Source organism: Panthera pardus, unplaced genomic scaffold (genome assembly GCF_024362965.1).
Source record: "Panthera pardus isolate Hobbes unplaced genomic scaffold, ASM2436296v1 HiC_scaffold_16, whole genome shotgun sequence".
In the NCBI taxonomy this organism is placed as follows: Eukaryota; Metazoa; Chordata; class Mammalia; order Carnivora; family Felidae; genus Panthera; species Panthera pardus.
The window spans coordinates 28,035,537-28,056,369 of NW_026526721.1; the positions used below are offsets into that span (position 1 = coordinate 28,035,537).

Genomic DNA, 20,833 nt, shown 5'->3' on the forward strand with positions numbered 1-20,833 from the left:
TGAATCATTCATTTGGATTTTCTAGAAGTGAACACATTGTTTTCTAACTCTGTGTCTTCTGGCTACACTCTAAGCTCCTTAAAGGTAGGGCTTGGGTCTTGCAAGGGCAAGGCCCTTGAAGGAAGCTTGATACTTGCTTTTGTTACGTATAGTAGTAGAATAAAAATTGGCCTCTACTCTGTGAAATCTTCAGCCATTTGCAGGAGTAATTAAGAATAAAAGAAGAGAACCAAGGATTCAGCATAATGTGTGTGCCAGGACCAGTAGAATGCTAAAGAATGGAGAGTTAACAAAGGTAAAGATGACCCTCGAATTTAACAGGAAGTCAGACTTCCCCTAGCTACTGGAAAGACATTCTTTATGGATTAAAAAATAACTATTATTTTCAATTTACAAATGAGTTTATAGAGGCAGACAGGTTAAGTCACTTCTGGAAGATCCTAATGTGTCAGCAGGAAATCAAAGCCTGAAGTTCAGAACTTGCTTACCACTAAAGGGCTCTGAGCTGTAACCTAATAGAGAGGTTCCAAACTTTCCTAAAACTTCGCTTCTCAGGTCATGGGTCGTTATGCTTTTCCCCCCGAGGTTAGTTTTACATGAAGAATTCAGGGGAAACCTGCACTGTTAAGTGACAGAGAATTACAAATGCTATTATCTTTTTAGAAATCATATGGGGCTTCCTTTCTCAAAGCCGAAGTGGGAATAATCCATGGGAAGATAAAACATCCTCCCCACTACCATCCTCCTCCAAAATAAACATTTACTGCATAATGAACAAATGTGGGACAAATACATTTACTTGCAAAATGATGAAGCCGATTGTTGCTTCCCTTGGAAGAGGTTTATTAGATATTGGTTGAAAAGGTTCATCTCTTGAATAATAACCAGGCATAAACTGTGTCCATGTTACCGTGCAGCTTCTTTTCATTTTTAGCCTCACTGCAATCTTGAAAGAGGGCAGGGAAGAGTTAACCTCAGGCCCAGACAGTCCCCTGCTGATCTGTAATGAGTGAGAGCTGAAGCTGAATGTCAATAGCTCCTTGTGAACTTGGGTAACCCAGCTGAGCCCTCTGCTTGCCAGAGCTGGAGGAGGTAATCAGCTTGACCTGTGTGACCTTCCTGAGGCTGTGCTCTGTCCTGCATCGAGAAGCTTCTTTGCATATGATTCCTACATGCTACTCAGTTGAACTTCTTTTAGGAGAACTGATCCTGAGTCAGCCTTAAGAGGAAACAAAATATAAATTAGTCAATGCTGGTTGCAGGTTGCACAATATAGTAGATGCTTTAAAAAAAAAAAAAAAGTAATAGGAACACATCCTGGAAACCTCAAAAAGATTTCCAGGAACAGCTATGACATCTGCCCTTCCAGCGTTATTAAAATAAATTGAAGGTTATGTAACAGTTCTATCAGCACTTCAGATTTCTTGTGGAGTTGTGTTTCATCAAGTGCTTTCACCTTTCTGGGTTTGGTAAGTGGATTTACTTTTGTTTTATTGTTTACTCATCACTGTTTTCATTGCATAGTCCCAAGGATGCCGTACACACAGGGTTTACAGTATAGACTCTAAGTATACTTCATAAGATTTTCTTTGAATTTCTAACAGCATTTTGTCCTTATTCTGTTCAATAAATGAAACTTGAACAATAACTCAACTTCTATCTGGGTCTAAATATGCTGTTATTAGAAGAATATTATTCACTGAGAGAATGAATGTAATTCTGCTGCTAAACTGTGTAACTTACATAACCATATCGAAAATGGCACAGTACTTCCCATAAAAGTAAGAGCGATTTGAATCACAAAGTTTAACCTATCATAGACTATACAAATCCATACGTAAGTCCCATAACAAATACAGAGTTTATATTCCCAAGAAAATGGGGCTTAAATGTAACAAAAATGTTCAGTTAACTTATGCTCATAGGGGTGTCCAAGTATTCCAAATCAAAGGCACATTATTCCTCGAGGAGCTAGAAGCTTTACTCCTACCCTAAAGCAAACTTACCTCCAAGTATATCTATTATGCATATTCAGTCTTTAGAACTGAGGAATCCTTCATCATGACAAATGAATTTTGCCTGGAAAAAATAAATGTGTAAGCTGTAGTTTTCCCTAGTTTTTATAATAATGAAGTTTAAAATTCTTAGTAAAGAATTGCTCCAGAAAGGTGATATCTTTATCAAATACAATCAGCCACCGTCATAACTTTGCAGGTTAAAGGAACGCAGAAGATACTGCTGCTGGGTGGGCAAAGGAAGCCAGTAAAGTGGGAAGTCACAATCTGTCGTCAAATATTGTAAAATACTTTGTCGCCTTCTTTGGACAAATGCACATGGTGAAACTGTGGAATGGGGGGGGGAGAAAAAAGCCTCCAAACAGTTCTATATTAAGCTTAACATTATACTCTCAGCTTGGTCCTAAGAGAAACAACACAATTATGAACCCTCAGATGAGCCGAGGCAACAGATGATAAAGATTACTTGAGGGAAATGACACCTATATTTTTGACCAAAACTGTCAAACACACACACACACAGAAAAACTACATAACCACTGCACTTTACCCAGACTTGCCCATTTCTGGCTCAAGCGTCGTGTTCACTGACAGCTTGCACATCTCTGGATAAATATCTTAAGAGGACAATTCCCAAAGGAGGTTGATTTTTCAAAACACATGCCACGTGCCCAAGTAAATCATGTATTGAGACTGGACTCTGACAGCCAACTTAAACGAATGAAATATATTTTCCTTGCCGATTTTTAAAAGCTTGTCAAGATTGGCTTGCATGATAACTTGTTATTTTAAGCAAAGTCTAAATTTGTATATAGAGTTGGCCTCTAGAAAGTATCACGTTTGTTTTGCCCCTAGAATATTTTCTTATTACAAAGATGTGTGGAATTAATCTCTGTGAAAGTAAATGTAAAAAGCAAATCTTCTTTATCTCATGGAATCGCATTATAACTGCACAGGAGCACTTCGCTGCTTTATTTGGAGTGACGTTTTTTTGCTCCCCTGTCCCATGTCACCAGCTCTACCACCCACACCTCCCTGAAGGGAGAAGAGCTCTGTCAAAAGACTGCCTGGTAAATCAAAGACCGCTTTGTGGACAGTCATACTGTGTGTTGCACCAGAATGAGCCCTAGTTATGCAGCATTCTCCAAATGACTTTCTGCTGGCTCTCTCTTCAATCAAATGCCTGATACCTGAAATGAATGAGGAGACTTCGGAAATTGCTCCAGTAGCTAGGTTAAGCTAAACAAATACACTTAAGTTTTGCCTAGTTCCATAGTTCTATAGCCAAATGTGATTTGCACAGATTAGCTGCCAAAATATACTTTTCAAGCGATCTTTACTGAGCTCACAAACATGACCATTGTGCTAGGTACTAAGCAACATGAAGACTGATAATGCTACCATCCCTCAGACATTTTTAAGGGCCGTACATGATGGAGACTCTGTCACACTGTGATGAGTAAGGGGAAAGAAAGACAATTAAGATACGATGTCCAATCTACAGGAGTTTCCATTCAAGCAAGAGGAAAAGAGAAGTAATAATTATAATAAATTGTACACAAACCATAAAAGAATTATAAGTCATGTACTGAGTACCCAAAGATGGGAGAAATCGTTGTTGTTTGTTTGTTTGTTTTTTCTGAGCCACTCAGCAGAGGTGGCCTGAGTGAGGCCTTCAAAGATGGCTTTGAACTAGGAACTGGAGATGCCCAATGCTACTTGAGGATCCATATATTAGTAGGTAGCCCAATACTGGAAGTGCTGAGACTCACCCTGGGTAAAGGGGAAGAACAACAAAAGCTAGAAGACAGGGCAACCAATTTTTATACTGTGTTTATTATGAAAGATTCCTAACATTCACAAAAGGGAGAGAATAATAAAATGATCCCTCAAATAAATGCCCATCACCCACATTTAAAGATTATCAAATTGGTGGCACATTTGTTTTATCTACCTTGTTTTCTTTTCTTCCTGAGTTTTTAAAAAAAAATTTTAAGTGTTTTTTATTTATTCTTGAGAGAGAGAGAGAGAGAGAGAGAAAGCATGAGCGGGGGAGAAGCAGAGCAAGAGAGGGACACAGAATCCAAAGCAGGCTCCAAGCTCTGAGCTAGTAGCACAGAGCCCAACGCAGGGCTCGAACTCACAAGCCATGAGACTGTCACCTGAGCTGAAGTCGGATGCTCAACTGACTGAGCCACCCAGATGCTCCTCTTCCTGAGTTTTTTGGGGTTTTTAAATTTTTTTTTTTTTAATTTTTTTACCATTTATTTATTTTTGAGACAGAGAGAGACAGAGCATGAACGGGGGAGGGGCAGAGAGAGAGAGGGAGACACAGAATCGGAAGCAGGCTCCAGGCTCTGAGCCATCAGCCCAGAGCCTGACGCGGGGCTCGAGCTCACGGACTGCGAGATCGTGACCTGAGCCGAAGTCGGACGCTCAACCGACTGAGCCACCCAGGCGCCCCTTCCTGAGTTTTTTAAAAAGGATATCCCAGACATCTATCAGTTCACCTCTTCTGATTTCAGTATGTGTCTCTAAAATGGATGGGCATTATCTTATATAATCACAATGCGGTTATCATGAACAAAATTAGTGATAATTCTGAAGTATCACCTAATACTAGGGCCATATTAAATTTCCCCATTTTCCTCAAAACTGTCTTTTTACATGGCTAATATTAAGTTGGTGATGGGTTTTGTTTTCTTAAGCTCAAATGCCATCCCATGGAGTTGGGTAGTATCTCATAGGCAGTGGGATTTGCTGGAGGGCCTGGACTATATCTAAATCCTTATTGAATTGCCCTGTACCTAGCACAGTTCCCAGCCCAGGATTAACCCTACACAAATGTTTGCTGAACTGCACTGACTTGAACTGAATAAAGCTTTTAAGTAGATTGGCATCTCATCAATACTCAGTTTTAACACAGTGTTAGTGGCGCTAGGAAGGGGCATTGGAAAGCCTGTCCTCACAAAAACTCTGTACGCTCAAGGAGGTGGTAAGACATGTGGTCAAATTGTAGGTGTCAAAGTCCTACAAACCATAAACTGGAACTTCATAGAACAGAAATTTCTCAGTTTATAGATTTTCTGAAATGACAAGTCTTTGTGCCTTCTGGGTAGAGGCCATACTTTACTTACCCTTGCATACCTGAATAGACTAATATCCGAACAAACTAATATCAAAGATAGATGTTCCTCAACCAGACCAAAATATTTCCTTCTGATGATTAAAATTTTAAAAATATTTCTTTCAACAATATTTCGGGTGGGTTTTTCTTGGACTAGCCTGTGTATTCTTAGTACCTAAGTAAAGAAACCACCTGAAGAGAGAGAACTCTATCCAGGAAGAATGGTACTGATCACTGTAGCAAAGTTTCATTGCCTTATACTTTGACACACACTTATACATTTCTTATCCCATTGTTTTGCTTTGTTACTCACAATTAGTGGAATATATAAATAGTATAGTATTGTCTAACATTTAATAGGTAAGTAAACTGAGGTCCAGAGTAAAGGAGTGCTGTAGTCAAGGCCTTGAAGCTATTTGTTGGTGGAGGCAATTTGAAGTCAAGTCTTTGGATACCAAGAACAGTGCTGGTGGTTTTATGTTTCAACAATTTTCTTGATTTTAATTTTCCATTCTTAGCATTGTTTTGATTTCAACTGTTCGATGGCACCAAATCTATTGAGCAGAAGAAGCTGGAAGGCAGCGAAGGCTCCCTGTCTTTGTGGGTGAAACAAATAAATAAACTTTAAGCAGTTTGAAGTATCTTTGATAGCTGACAATGTCATCTTCATATAATTTTTATAGATTCTTCAGGATCCATTATTATTTTTGAAGCTCTCTTCCAAGAAATAAACAGAATCCTATTTCCCCAATACAGTAGGCCTCTACTTGTAATTAGTGATGTGTTTAATTTGTTCATAGTATCCATAATATATGTATTGTATGAATAGATAATCAGATATTAATACTGCATTGACTTGACATTAAATTTTACTATGAAAATCTTTATAAGATCGGGTTATAGTATTAAAATAAAATGCAGAGAGCAACAATTAGTTCTGGTTCAGTTATTCCATGGCAAATTATCTTCAATTATTATGAATAAATGTATATGGATCTTGCATTATTAATATGCAAACTATGAGTTCTGCATTCAGCTTGGTATTGTTGTTCCTTGTATGACATCCATTTTGGTCAGCTCGTATTCTTATTTCCAGTGCTACCTGAGTTTCCAATTTTTAAAAAAAATTTCCCTTGAGGTATTTTATTTTAGAAGGTTTTCCCAATTTTTGAAAATGGAATTGTTTTGCACAAGTACCTGTAGAAAAGACTGTGTAATTGTCAAGTGCTGTGATTTCTAAAACCTAAAGAGATTGGTGTAAGATATGAATAAAGATTATTTTGGATTTTCTTTTATCTAAAAAGCCCTAGAAATTTAATTGTAAGATCAATTGTCTCCACTTATGAGTCAAGTCTGCTTATGGGGGCTATATTTAGTTCCAAAATCTCATTGCAGAAGCTTCTGATTGAGATCACACTCTGTATTTTCACACAGTGATTTCTCAGGACACTCCACCGAGATAGGTGCTAATTTCTATTCTTCTTCATTTCCTACAAGTGGAATTAGAGTGAGAATGTTCAACCAGCCTTTTTTTTTTTTTTTTTTTTCCTTTTAAATTAACTTTTATCACTTGGAACATTCTTGGAAATGAAGGAAATTCATCCACCTAGATCAGGGAGGTGTGCAGATTTACAAGACTGAAGTTTTTTTCCTCATTTTGTTACAGGATTTGTTACTGATGGGTACCAGGGGAGATGTCCATTGACACTGAAAATATTCTTTAAGGAAGGGGAAGGATGGATGCTATTTAACTTATCAGAGTTGTTGCATTTTGAAACAAAAGAAAAGATTTTCTAGAAGAGTGGAGTTAAGTTGTACACAAAACGTATATTATACACAGTATGGGTGGGGGGGGGGTCCTCTGGTAAGGTTCAGGCAGTAGGAAGTTTATCTTACAAAAAAGATGGTATTTGGGAGGGATGCTGAGAGGCTTACAGTGACTATGTTTCATCTCTTTCTGTCTTGACCACAGCACTGAACCAGAGGCCTTGCATAAAGTAGGTGTTCAATTAAAGCTTGCTGCATGAATAAATGCATGAGCCCAGGTTTATTCTGAAAGAAAATTTACATTCATATGACATAGTATCTATTGGAAGCTCTCAATTTCAACCCCTATCTCCTCTGGATATCTAGAAGATGCCAGTGTGAGCTTTCTAAAATGCAAACCTGGTCCTGTCATTCTTTTCGGTGATCACCTTCAGTGGCTCACATTTGCCCGTAAGAATCAACCCGAATCTCACAGTGTGACATGGGAAACCCTTGCCTGGGACTCCAGCTTCATCTCTTACTCCCCCTTCCCCACATTCCACCCCCCCCGCCCCTGCAAATAAATTAGATGCATTGACTTGTATTCTCTTTCTGTGTTTTCGTGTATGCTGTTCCCAGCTTTCATATTTTTAAGGTACCTGGCTAATCACTACCTATCTTTTAGTGTCAGTTCAAAGCTCACCTCTTCTGAGAAGGTCTCCCTGAAACCCTACTTCCTACGGCCTGGCTGTCTCTCTGTCTAGCTATGGAGAAGGTTCTCTGTATCCAGTGGGGTTCTCCATATCTAGTGCGGCTTCCTGTCCTGGGTCTCTCCCTGATTTGCTCTCTGAATAACCCAGGTCTTTTCACCTTTAAATTCAAGGCACTCGGCATTATAATACCAGGTATACAGTAGGAGCTCAAACATGTTGGAGAAAAAAAAAAGGGAGCATGGGAAAGAGAAAAAGGAAGAATGTGAGAAGGTGGGGGAAGGGAAGGAGGAAGGGAGAGGGGGAAAAAATTACTATTTGTTCAGACCATTTTTCTAGGCTCTCTAAGCCAGAAATGAGCTCTAAGTGGAAAACAATGCCCAAAATTAAAACAAACAAACAAACAAACAAACAAAACTTCTAAACATAAAACATACATTTTAAAGAATTAGCTCTTATATTTTGTAACTTGTTCATAAGGCTTAAAAGCAATAGTTTTGATACAATTCCTCTTGAGTGGCTACATGATTTAAAAAACAAAAGCAATAATTTTCTCATTAAAGCCTGCACTTTGAAATCAAAGAAAGCATAATTATTTTCAAGTTTATTTGACTCCGATGTTAAGACATAAAAACAATTCAGAAATAACCGAATTCTCACTCTAAAATAGTTTGCTTAAATACCAAGTAAAAAGTCAATTAGTTTGCAGTATCCGGTGTGTTTTGGGGTCATGAGATCAGTCCATTTTACTTCCTCTTTAACATGGGCTGGAGGCTCTTAACTATTTATGGATTTCACTGATCAGCAGGCTCGGCGAAACTCCAAGTAGCTCCGTATTTTAATAGAAGTGGGGTTTTCTTTAAACAGGGGTGCATTTAAAAAGAACTTCAGATAGGTCTGAATATTTTCCTTTATGATATGTAAACGTGCTATCATTTTGAGAAAAATACGCAAAACTAGTCTTGCTAATTATAAAATCTAACACTACAATATGAATTCCTAAGGAAAAATTAAGACCTGGTGCTGGGCGTGGGGCGAGAGTATGCGCAAAACACTGAACACTGGCAGACTGTGAGTAGATGACCCCATTTGCTCCTCACGCACACTCCTACCCGTCTCCAAACTGCCGAGATTATCAGAGACCTCAACAAAACAAACAAACAAACACATACACTGTACAGGGCCGAGAGGATTGGGGTTTGACTTTAAATGTGCCGGTGAAGGTAAAACTCCTTGGACTGATTGTTCATGTATGACAATCTTGCTTTGGTTCTAATACTGCCCTTCACCCCTTTGCCACCTGTCCGCTTACAAACATTGAGCCCGGCAGTCGGGAAATCTGCCTATCTCTCAGATCAAGAAACCCTGCCCAAATCCATCCAGCCCAAGGCCGTTCAGTGCAGAACAGCAAGTCTACGGCAAAACTGAGAACCCAGGCCCTGGATTCCCAGTTGGTCGGACCACTAGACCACATTGCACCATCGGAGCAAAGACAAACATGAATTGTTCCAGGGCCGCCTCTGTTTGTTTATGAATGTGTTTGCAGCCGTTCTGAAGCTCTGTTGTCCTCATTTCTCTTTCCTGTTTGCAATTTGTAAGCATTTCTGTCTTCCTTTCCCCTTACCTAACCTATTTCTATGATACCTAACCTATTTCTATGATCACTTTCATTCTTCTGTTTTAAATGGATTATGGAGCAAGTGAAGAATAAACTAGAACCCAGTAACAGGTTCTGGTTGTCTGGACATTTCTACCAGGGCATTGATACCTATCTTTCTACGGATGATGTTAAGGAAGTGCATCAGTACCAAAGAGTATCTTACAAAACAAATAAAAAAATAAAAGGTGCTTAGAGCAAAAAGCAATCTCCAACTTTCTCTACACTTTGCGAGTCAAAGAAACTCAAGGCAGTGAGGAGGTGATGGAAGTTAGATCATCGATTATTCTTCTTTTAACCCAAATGCAATGGTGAATTTACCCAAACTTATAATGATGTAAATGAAACCTTTCTTTTCAAAGTGCCTATTTAAACACACAGGGTGTATCCAGTATCTGGAAAGATAGACCCACAGGCAAGTTGCAGCTTAAAAAAACATGACCAATGAGACAAAACTGAAAAGCCTCGAAATAAAGTAGGGGGAAAAAATTTAGCACATCATGATTGCTAACACTTGAGGGAAAAGCAGACACGTTTTAGAGGAGGTCAAGAAGGTAGACAAATTGCCGTTGAACTTTGAAAGTGAACCCTAAGCGTCCAGGAGATTTTCAGCTTAGAGACACTGGTTTTATTTATATCTAATTTCATCTGACTTTATTCCTTGATAAAGGAATTACAGGTTTATCTGAACACTGTAATTAAAAGCCATGGTCAGGTCAATATTGGGCTCATGAATGTAACGAATATATAATATTTCTATCAGAAATCAAAAACATTCTCGTAAAGGCAAAATTGTTTTCTCTAGTCTGTAAATCTTAGAGCACTTTTCTTATTCTCTCTTGGTTTCTAAGGTCTCTTTCTATTTCTCTTGGTTTCAAAATCTGTGTTTCTGGCCTTGAACCCAGGAGCACGTGAGGAGGGCCGCTCAGTCATTGAAGCATCCATCTGGTCACCATGACAAACTGGTCCTATAACTAATAGAGCCGGACCCCTAGGTCTTTGCCCTTGTGTATCTGTAATCTGTGGCTAGTGGCTTCAGCCTGGGCTGAGTGGCAGCAGACAGCCACAGTGACCTCTTATGAGTAACCTGGCCAATAGCCCTGACCCAAGGGTGGGGCTGGAGCATTTCAGTCACGTCCATTGCCTAATCCTCCCAACTCCAGCAGAACCTAAAAGAAGCAGGAATGGGGATGACTCTTACCTCAAAAATGGGTGTAGAAGGAAGAAGGAATATGGCCAAGTAGCCCTAGGGGGTTAGAGGTTCCTGGCCTCCATGTCTTCCCTCTTGGGACAGGCAGGACACTTCAGCTCTAACCGATGGTTAAAGAGGATAAGACCTTTGGAACTGGGAGCTAATGGCCAGATTATTCATTTGTCTTAAAGGAAACAATTTAATTAGGAGCTAAACCACTCCTGATATCCACTCCTGAGAGGAAAGGGGCTCTCAGGATCCCTAGGAACAGAAAGAAGAATGAAATTCCACAGTTGGTTAAAGATTTTAGGAAGCCAGTGCTCCCTGTGACACACCCTGGTTATGATAAAATTGTCAGCCTAATTCCTTGTAGTGGGAAAGCTAGAAAGAGACCAGAGAGCAGTATGCTGGTTTACTAATTACCATGAGAAGTTTTTGGTCCCTTTCGTGTTCCTGATGGCTCCCTGAAATATTTTCACAGTTTGGTCTTTGATGATCTTATCTGGTCCTGGAGAGAAGTCCCAACAATTGCACATAAAAGAAATCTCATGAAACCTTGCTATCATAGAATATTCTTTTGTGTCCTGGTGTCCTTGGTGTTTGGAATCCCAGTAACTACACAATTATGAGCAGAAATTCCCCCACTCAAATTATCCTGGTCATGGCCGTCCAGAATGGACACACCTGGAAGAACCAGCTAGTAGAGCTCTGAGTTCTCAGTGGGCATGAAGAGAAATAGAGAGACAGTGCTATTTTGCTAACAGAATTCCCCTGAGGCTCACTTCTTGGTGACTTCCAGCAGACCTCTATCAAATTCTCTGATGTAGCTACCCAGCCCAATTCCTTGATGTCACATATGGTCTGGAGGAAGCTAGTGCTATCCCAAATAAAAGGGGAGGAAGATTCACTCATTCATCCTCTTGACTCAAATGCCTAAAGAAAGAAGAAGCCCTTCTAAGGTCGTAACCCCATTCCGTCTTTGCTTTCTCCTCTTCCCTGGGCTTCAGCTCCATTTCCAAATAAAGACAAGTTGGAGAATCTGGTACTTTTTCATTTCTTTCCTAGAATCTAAGGACATGAAGAACCCATAGAGACTGATTAACTGCTTGTTCAATTAATTCATTTATTCATTCATCCATTTAGCAGGCATCTCTTTAGGACTTGCTTTACCGTAGGCACTTTTGGGGGGGGGGGGAGGAGTGTGTTGAAAATGCAAAGACAAAAAATATCAGTTTTTGCCCTGGAGAAGCTCATATCCAGTGCCGGAGGCAGATATGGAAACAAATGCTTTGGGTGTGGCTCATGACTCACCAACTGAGGTGTATGTGCAATAAACATCATGTGTCTGTTTTTTCGTTTGTTTGCTTGTTTTGTTAAGGAGATTAAATGCTACTCTGAACTCTCATCTTACAGAGCATCTGAGAGGTTCAATTTCAGTCATCACTGAGGATCCCTTCCTGCTTTGTCCCTCTGTCACGCAAAGGTCCTGTGGTTTTTTTTTAGCCCAGAGCATGTGAGGAGATCCCCTGCAATCTGTCCACACAGACTATCCTGGATGCCCATGGTCTAAGCCTGGCTGGTTGCTTCAGGTCTAGAAGCCCCATTACTTCCATGGTACAGATAGGCTACTGGATCCTTGAGGACCTGGGAGCCAGATCCCTAAGACCAGGTTCTTAGATATGAAGGTAGCCACCCCTTCCCAAAATGTGGTTCTGCTATCTTGTAGGGGCCCTGCCAAGGTCCTGCTGCCCATAACACCATCCAGCTTTGCTCTCTTCCTTGTCTGGGGGCATAGTTTTCTCTGTCTCCCCCATCTGTATTTTCTCTACCCTCACCCTAACAGAATCTGCTCCAGGAGATGATATGTTCAAGGAATGAATAAAAAGTAAGAACTTAGAGATTATTCTGCCCCTGAAACCCAAGAGTGAGTGTCTCCTCAACTGTTCTGACCGTGGCTCATAGCCTCATCCTAGTCCAAGGCCAGTATCAGAGTATAAGCTTGAGTAAGTGATGCAGGAAGGGAGTAGCTACCTGTGGAGCATTTGGGACTCAGAGAAGTTGATGTTTCCTTGAAATATGCAAGGGCACGGGGATGGTATCTGGGGTCAAAGAACAGAATGTGGAAAATAAACAGAGATAAAAGAGCCTTGTGTATTCCAGCCAAGGTGAAAATACTTCTGTAGCTAGTGAGTGTGTCTACACGTGTATGTGTGTGTATGTGTGTGTGTATGTGGTGGGGGTGATAACAAGAAACGAGGCTAGAAAAAAAGGTTGTGACTAAATTCTTATGGTAAGTAAGGGGGTTTTCAAGGTGAGTTTCTAAGGTAAATAGTTTAGGGTCATTGCCTACACTACAGTATAGAGGGGAATCCGTGAACTTTGGAAGCTGTCAGATGTAGCTTGAAATCCAAGCTCCAGTGTTCTCCTGCCATCTGGCCTTGGGCAAGCCATTTAACCTGTGCTTCGATTTCTATGATCTGTCAAATGGGCATAGATGATGGTAACATCTACTTTCAAGGTTTTTTTGTGTGTGTGTGAGAATTGAACAAGACAGCATATGTAAAGCATCTGCATAGTCCTAGGCACATAGAAGTATTAAATAAATGTTAGCCCAGTAATATTACACTTGTAAAATTATTTTTATGCCACTAGATTCACAGCAACATGGAGAGGTAGGGCTGGCATGTATTACAGTACCATCAGGCAGCTTATAGAAGCATCCAGGGATCAGAATTTAAAGTGCTCATTGGACCAAACATACTGGCAGACATAAGATTTCATGTGACATTATGGATGACAATGGCCCCAAAGGTCAGAAGAGATGTACTTCAGGAGCAGCAGGTGGAGGGTGACGGAGGTGATGATTTCACCAGTGGAAAGGCAGTGTCTGGCACCCAGACACTACCCAAGTTGTTTTGAGATTCCCCAAAAGAACATGATAAAAACAAAAATGAGCAATCAAAAGATGGCAAGTGGTGTCTTCGTTTCCAAGGTCTGCTGTAACAAAGTACCACAAGTCAGATTTAAAACAGTAGGAACTGGGTGGCTCAGTCGGTGAAGCATCTGACTTCAGCTCAGGTCATGATCTCGCAGTTCGTGAGTTCGAGCCCCATGTCAGGCTCTGTGCTGACAGCTCAGAGCCTGGAGCCTGCTTTGGATTCTGTGTCTCCTTCTCTCTCTGCCCCTACCCCACTCACACTCTCTCTCTTTCTCAAAAATTAACATTAAAAAAAAATAGAAATGTATTCTCTCACAGCTCTGAGGGCTAAAAGTCCAATATTGAGTTGCCAAGAGGACCATGCTTCCTCTGAAATCCCGGGTAGAATCCTTTCGTGCCTCTTCCTAGCTTCTGGTGGGAGCCAACAATTCCTGGGACACCATGGATTGCCTCTATTGTTACATGGTGTTCCCCCGTGTGTCTGTCTCCATGTCTTTTTTCTTCTTCTTCTTTTAACGTTTATTTCTTTTTGAGGGAGGGAGAGCATGAGCAGAGAAGGTGCAGAGAAAGAGGGAGGACAGAGGATCTGAAGTGGGCTCCATGCTGACAGCACACAGCCCGATGTGGGGCTCAGACTCAGGAACTGTGAGATCATGACCTGAGCCAAAGTCAGATGCTTAACCAACTAATCCACCCAGGCACTCTTCTTTTCTTCTTCTTGTCATGACCTCAGTCATATTGGATTAAAGGTCCACCTGCTTCATAGGACCTCACTTTAACTTACGTCTTCATCATGTCTACAAAGACTTTTCCAAATAAGATCACATTCACAGATGCCAGGGCTGAGGACTTCAACAAATCTTTTTGGGGAACATAATTCAACCTACAAGTGATGTTATGGAAAGAGAACTGGGCTGAGAGCTGTGTCTGTGGTAAAGTTACCTCTTGGGGGTCAGGTGTATATTTGTGAAATTAGGAGTGGCTCTAAAATGCTGTGATTGTCTGAGCCTCTCTTGATCCTAAAAATGAAATACATCTAGAGGCAAAAACTGAAGTAACTAATTGAAACCATGTGTTCAAATCAAAACTGCAGTTTGAGGAACCAGGGATTACATAACTAATAACCTAAGCCCTTACTGACCCTGGCTACATTAGGAAGCAGTGCTTATGAAAGAATGCACTTCATTTGAACAATTTCTTCAGTCGGGCAGAGGATAGATTTTCTTGTGTAACTGACATTTCCCACCCCTCCCTTAAAATGTGCTTTGGTAAATACATTTGAAAGAAACAAATGAAGTGCAAGAAAATTTAATTTACTCTCTAAATCTCATCTTCCTATACAATGGAAGTATAGGAATTGTGAGTGTTGGAATAAAACTTTTTTCAACCCCCCCCCCCCACCTTAGGTTAATTGTGAAACAAAGACCACTGAAGACCTTCCATTCATCATTTACATCTGCCTTCTCACCTTCCTTAACTTTCATCCCCGATTACAGTAATATATACATAATATATATATATATATATATATATATATATATATATGTAGTTTTCTCAGTAGTACAACTGATGCGTGGGTCATGTTTTCCAGTGTGATTTTTGTCCTCCGAACATGCCACATTGTAATGGAATCTTGCCTATTGATATCCAGCCAACAATTCCCACATCATATTTTCTCATCATTACATGTTTTATGATTTGATTGTATATTTGAATAAGGGGCAACTGCTAGGATTCCATCTTGGGATGACACTTACCCAATCTTCCTAATAAGGATATAAAAGTTTGGTAGATCTTAAAAGGTAGTTCAAATGGGAAGAGAATTCTTTTAGGGGGATAGTTTGAGAAGAGACTTAGGGGCTGAAGAACATAGCACGTTTTTGAAGGAAATTGTTTTATTTCATTAGTGATCTAGTCTCAGATGAGCCTGTAAAAGGCATGGTGGGCCCCAATTACAAAAGGGCTTTGTCTGCAAGACTGAGAATGTTGGAATTTATTCTGTAGGCAGCAAAGAGCCCATGAAAGTTTTGGGGAAGGTGGTTAACATTTGAGTGTTTTAGGAGGCTATCCTGTTAGCAACACAGAAGGTGGGCTGGTGAGGGAGAATCTGCATTTGCAGAGACCATCTGTGAGGTCATTACAAAAGTCAAAGCAAGAGGTAATTCCAGCCTGCACCAAGCTAGTGATGTTGGGAGAGAAATGGAAGGTATAGATATAAGAGACAGGACAGACCCAGAAACAATTGGTCATTGGCACGAAAGTGGGACTTCTGGTCCTAGCAAACGGAGGAATGATGTGACCCCATGATGTGACCATGAATGTGTGAGAAGGACTGTGTTCTATTTTGGACGTGTTGAGTTTGAGGTGACTTCAGGACAACCAGTGAAGATGTTCCCTGGGAAGCATGAGGTCACTATCTCTGCTCTGGCATGTTTATAAAGAAGAATCCCAAGGGCACAGACTACAGCTCAGTGTCCTTTGCTGAATTCAGATGCCCTGCACTGTGTTTATTGAACACGTAGGGGTCACACAGAAAATCCAGGTTAAGATCTTTACACAGCATTTTTCATCGAACATGCAAGAAAGTCATTAGCAACCCCACCTATCTATTCAGCCATAGATGCAGAAAACTTGTAGTTCTAACATTCTTAGTGTAGCAACTTTTGAACAGGACATCCTTCTAAAATCAGCTTTTTACTGGGGAGTGAAAAGTGATGCAGGAATAGCCTGAAGTCACGTGTTCCATATCCCAAGAAATGGGAGTTGATTTCAGAAGCCTGAACTCCCAGATGCCTACTTTCATCAGGTTACTTTTTTTTTTTCCTTTGGTAGTTGATATATTAACATTATACATTACAGTAGTTTCAAGGATCCTGTTTGAGAAGAATGATGAGAAAAAGTGTTTTTTACCCATAAAATGGTGGTAAGAGGATGGGGGGAGAGAAGGGTAGGTTAGATGCCAAAAGCGATCATGTGTTCTAGATATGCCCTTGGTTGGTATGCTCATAAAAATAATTTACAGGGGGAAAGTTGACATGGGGCCACTTTGTGTCCTTACAAGCAGTGCCTTCTGACTTCAGTCAAGAGAAACAAAAATATGAATAGGGCAGAGGTAAAGAAACAACATGACATGCTGACATGTGGAGACGCAGCACCAAAAACAGTTATCTTGCCCCATTTGACAAAGGAAGTTCATTTGCTTTTCTGTCCACTCAGGCAGGATGGAATTGGAGAAGGTATTCTGCACCAGAAGCCAGGATCTCTGGGTTCCAGTTCTGACTGTGCCCCTAAAGAGAAGTTCTGCTACTCACCTTGGGTAAATCACGTCACCCTCTGCATGGTGGCAGTTTGGCTATAATTTTCTCTCCTTCACTCGTCACCTTCTCCATTGATTCTCCAACCCTTCAACCTTCTTTAAGTAATCACTCATGAGATACATAAAATACCTCTATATTTTTGGATGTTGTATATTTCCTACTGAGAGAAGCTCCTCTTCTTGTGGCGAATAATGAAAATTACAAGTGCCTGGCTCATTTGTGTCAAGATGATATGAGGAAACTGAAGGTCACTCTCAGCATACTTTACCATGCCTCCCAGGCATTGTTGATAAGAAAAAGACAGAAGGACAAAGACAAAATTAACTTTTAATTTCCCATCCAAGCTACAACTAACAGAAACAGAGAGACGGGGAAGACTGTCTTCTAATATACAAGGGAGAATTATATATTAAATATCTTATCTGATTTAACTTATCAGAGATAACCAAGCATGCGACTATTTAAATCTGTATTTATAGGGAAGGTCTCTAGCTCTGAGCTCCAATAAATTTCAGTGACACATTTTCATATCTAGTATCAGTCCAAAAATATTTTGGCCCTAAATTAGATGAATAAATAAACAAATCAGATACATTAATTTTCTCTTTGGAGTAGTTTTCTTTCTAAGCAATCACTCAAGTTATTTACATGCTGATAGAAGACATTACTTAACATAATGAGTAATTTTCTCACTCTGCAAGGTATTAGCCACCAAACAGGCTTCAGTAATTTTTTTTTTAATTCTATAGCCTCACCAGGTATCTTAGTAAAGAACCTGATTTTTTTTTGTATCTGACTTATTTTATGAAATTGGATCAATAATTATGACAGCTAAAGCATTAGCCATATAAGCCACCAGACAGTATGTCGAGGATATATATTAACTATGGGCAATGAATTAATTTTGCAGAATACCCAACCCATAAATGAGCTATGAAGCTTAAAGAAAAGGACTAGCACTTTCAAATGATAGATTTCAAGACAATTTTTGTGTGAGGTCTTCTTATAGAAACTTTTCATCTTCGCAAAGTGTGTCTTAATTCCACCCATTTTATGACCGCAAGCAAGGCACATCCTTGGCTTCAAAAAAGTCCAATTCAGCAACAAAGTTTAAACATATATATAAATGAATTAATTATCACTTTGTTGCTTACAGATTTATTCTTTATTTTACAAATGTACAGTTTACTCTATTGCATTTAAGTCTAATCTGATTTCTATAATACTGATTGCTCAGAAGCCTATTTATTGTATAAAACAGGTTTTACATTTGCTCTAACTTTTTCAATACTCAGGATTCCTACTGAATAACAATGCACCACTCAAGAAATATGTACGATACCAGCTTTAGATTTGACAAGCTCTGAAACTGGCAAAGGAATAAACATTCCTCCAAAGACAGTAGTCAAAAGCTACATGATAATTCTACTTTATCCTAAGTCAGTGCACTGTAGGAATTCACAGTGAAACAAGAACTCCAAGGGAAAATAATAATCTTGGACTCTATAGTCCAGGCAGTATACATAGCACATACAATCTGACTATCCAGAGTTTCAATCTTCAAACTTCCCCTTTGCTGAGAGAACGTTAAATATTCTTTTAGAAGTCCTAGGCTTAGTCTTAAACAGTAGAAATAGAGGTGATATTTAAATAGAGAACTATGCGAGGAATTAAAAGTATTTTCATTTTATGTTTAAACAAGGTGTGTAGGTTTCTGAAGCATGGAGTTTTACAAAATAACATTTAAAATTGTTATTAGTGGTAATAGTCCATCGTAGAAAATAACAGATAAGCAAAAAGAGTAAAATAAATGTCGTCCATAGTTCCAAAATTACTAATATACATACATTCTAAGTTGAGTTGTGTCCTCCCAAAATTCAAATGTTGAGGTCCTAACCCCCAGTACCTGAGAATGTTCCCTTCTTTGAGGTAGTCTTTACAGACACAGTCAAGTTAAAGTGAGGGTATTAGATTGGGTCCTAATCCAACATGACTTACAAAAAGAAGAAATTTGGTCACAGACCTACTGCACATAGGAGGAAGGCAATGTGGAGAGATATAGATAAAAAACACTGCCTACAACCCAGTGAGAGAGGCCTAGAACAGATCCTTCCCTCCCAGCCCTCACAAGGAACCAGTCTTGCTGACACATTAATTTTGGACCTATAGTCTCCAGAACTGTGAGACAACAAACTTACGTTGTTGAAGCCACCTGGTCCGTGGGGCTTTGTTATCGGCAGCTCTAGAAAACTAATACACTGTTCATCTTTTTGCTGAGTGTATATATATATATATATATATATATATACACACACACACAGACACACATACATACATGCATACACACATATGTATAAATATTTTTGAGTTAATAATTTAATACTGTTTTATAATTTTTTTTCATTTTACATGTAGGAACATCTCCCTATGTCTTAAGATATACCGATGATGATGATGATGATGATGATGATGATGTTGATGATGAAAAGGTTAACTTTGAACGAATATTTATTAGGAACCAGGCACTGTTCTAAGTATTTTAAGTCTACTATTTTAATCTTTATGGCTTCCAGAAGAACATAATTCTTATTGACTATATAGTATTCCATTATATGAACATATCTAGATATTTGAAGTGTATCTTATTATTAAATATTTAGATTTATTCCATATTTTGGCTTAAATAAACATCTCTACCATAAGCATTTTTATATCATAGTCAAGATGCATACATATTACCTTCTTGGGATGAGAGTCTATGGATTCATAAATTTAAAAGTAATTTAGCAAAATGTACATATTCAGATAATACATATTTTGTTTTAAATTATACGTAAATATAATATATACGTGTGTGTGTGTGTAGAGAGAGAGAAAGAAAGAAAGAAAGAAAAAAGAAAGAAAGAAAAAAGAAAAGAAAGAATTATCTTCTAGGATATTCATACAAATTTTACCAATTTTTATTCCCTCAGAAATAAAAGGAAGTACCTATTTCCCTTTATCCTCTTGTTCCTTAAAGCCCAGTCAATTTGTAGGTAAACAATTATCTTACTGCCTTAATTTGTGTGTTCCTGACTTCTAAAAACTTGAACTTTGAAAGTCTGTGCTTTAGTCCTTCCTTTTTTATTTTTTGGTGAATGTTTTGTTTGTTTACTTTTAGTCTGAAGTCACAGCAACAGTCTTTCTCTCTGGGTTATTTTTATGATCCTTCAATTTCCCAATGTCTTCTCTAGTTTAAGAGTTAACATCAGTCATTCTTTGGTCACTTCTAACCCACAATGCTTCTTGTCCATTCTAGGGTTTCTGACAACCTCAATCAAACAGAACACAAACACACACCAAGAGATAAAAAATAAAGGTCTCTACAATGAAGGAAAATGCAGTCATGAAGTTCACGCGTATTGCTCCAAAACAGACCCTTATAACAGAGTTTGTTTATGCAAATTTTCATGACAAAATAGAAGAATCCGAGAGAGAAAACGAATACATTCTGCATCATTTTGCTAAGATGACTCTGACGCTGGCTCACATTAAATGCAAACACTCTTACTTCTTGTCTGAAATTTTCTCTCTGCACCATCTCTTCTGTACCCTCACTTCATCTTTCTTACTCCCTTCTCCAGGATTCAAATGTTACTATAGAGATTTAAATATGATTTTTTCTGCACTGCCTTCATTGATTTTCTCCTCACGTGCTCTATGGTTCCTTTTTCAGATGCTAATATCACACTTTACATAAATCTCCCGTTGAATGTCCCTTAATTATTTACTTCTATACCTGTTTCCCACACTGGACTGTGAACATCTTTAGATCCTTGTGCCTTTCAGCTTTGTAGTTTTAGTGCCTGATCCCAGACAAAGGCTAGCATGGAATAACCACAGAACTGGTGATGTCATTCATGGTAGGGGTATATTTGGATTGAGGGTGGATCCAAATATTTACTCTTATGTCTAAAGCTAAATCGTAGCTTTGTTGAAATTTGTTGATGTGCAGAGTTACCTCTTTGGAAGGCCACAAACATACTAGCTTACGCACAAAAGAATGATATGTTCCCTAAAGGACTTAGTTATATATCCATCCATGCATATGTGACAATTATAAATATCACTGGTCTCCGTATCTCCCCTGGT

At 39.1% G+C, this 20,833-nt stretch overlaps 1 long non-coding RNA gene across 1 annotated transcript; it reads right to left on the reverse strand.

The window, feature by feature from the left end:
• Positions 1 to 826: 826 nt before the first annotated feature.
• Positions 827 to 17,083, reverse strand: LOC128777404 (uncharacterized). The gene is made up of 3 exons (XR_008422668.1): positions 16,697 to 17,083; positions 2,007 to 2,342; positions 827 to 1,219 (listed from the first exon to the last, which is right to left on the reverse strand). It is a non-coding gene; the product is annotated as an uncharacterized LOC128777404 (long non-coding RNA).
• Positions 17,084 to 20,833: the final 3,750 nt, after the last annotated feature.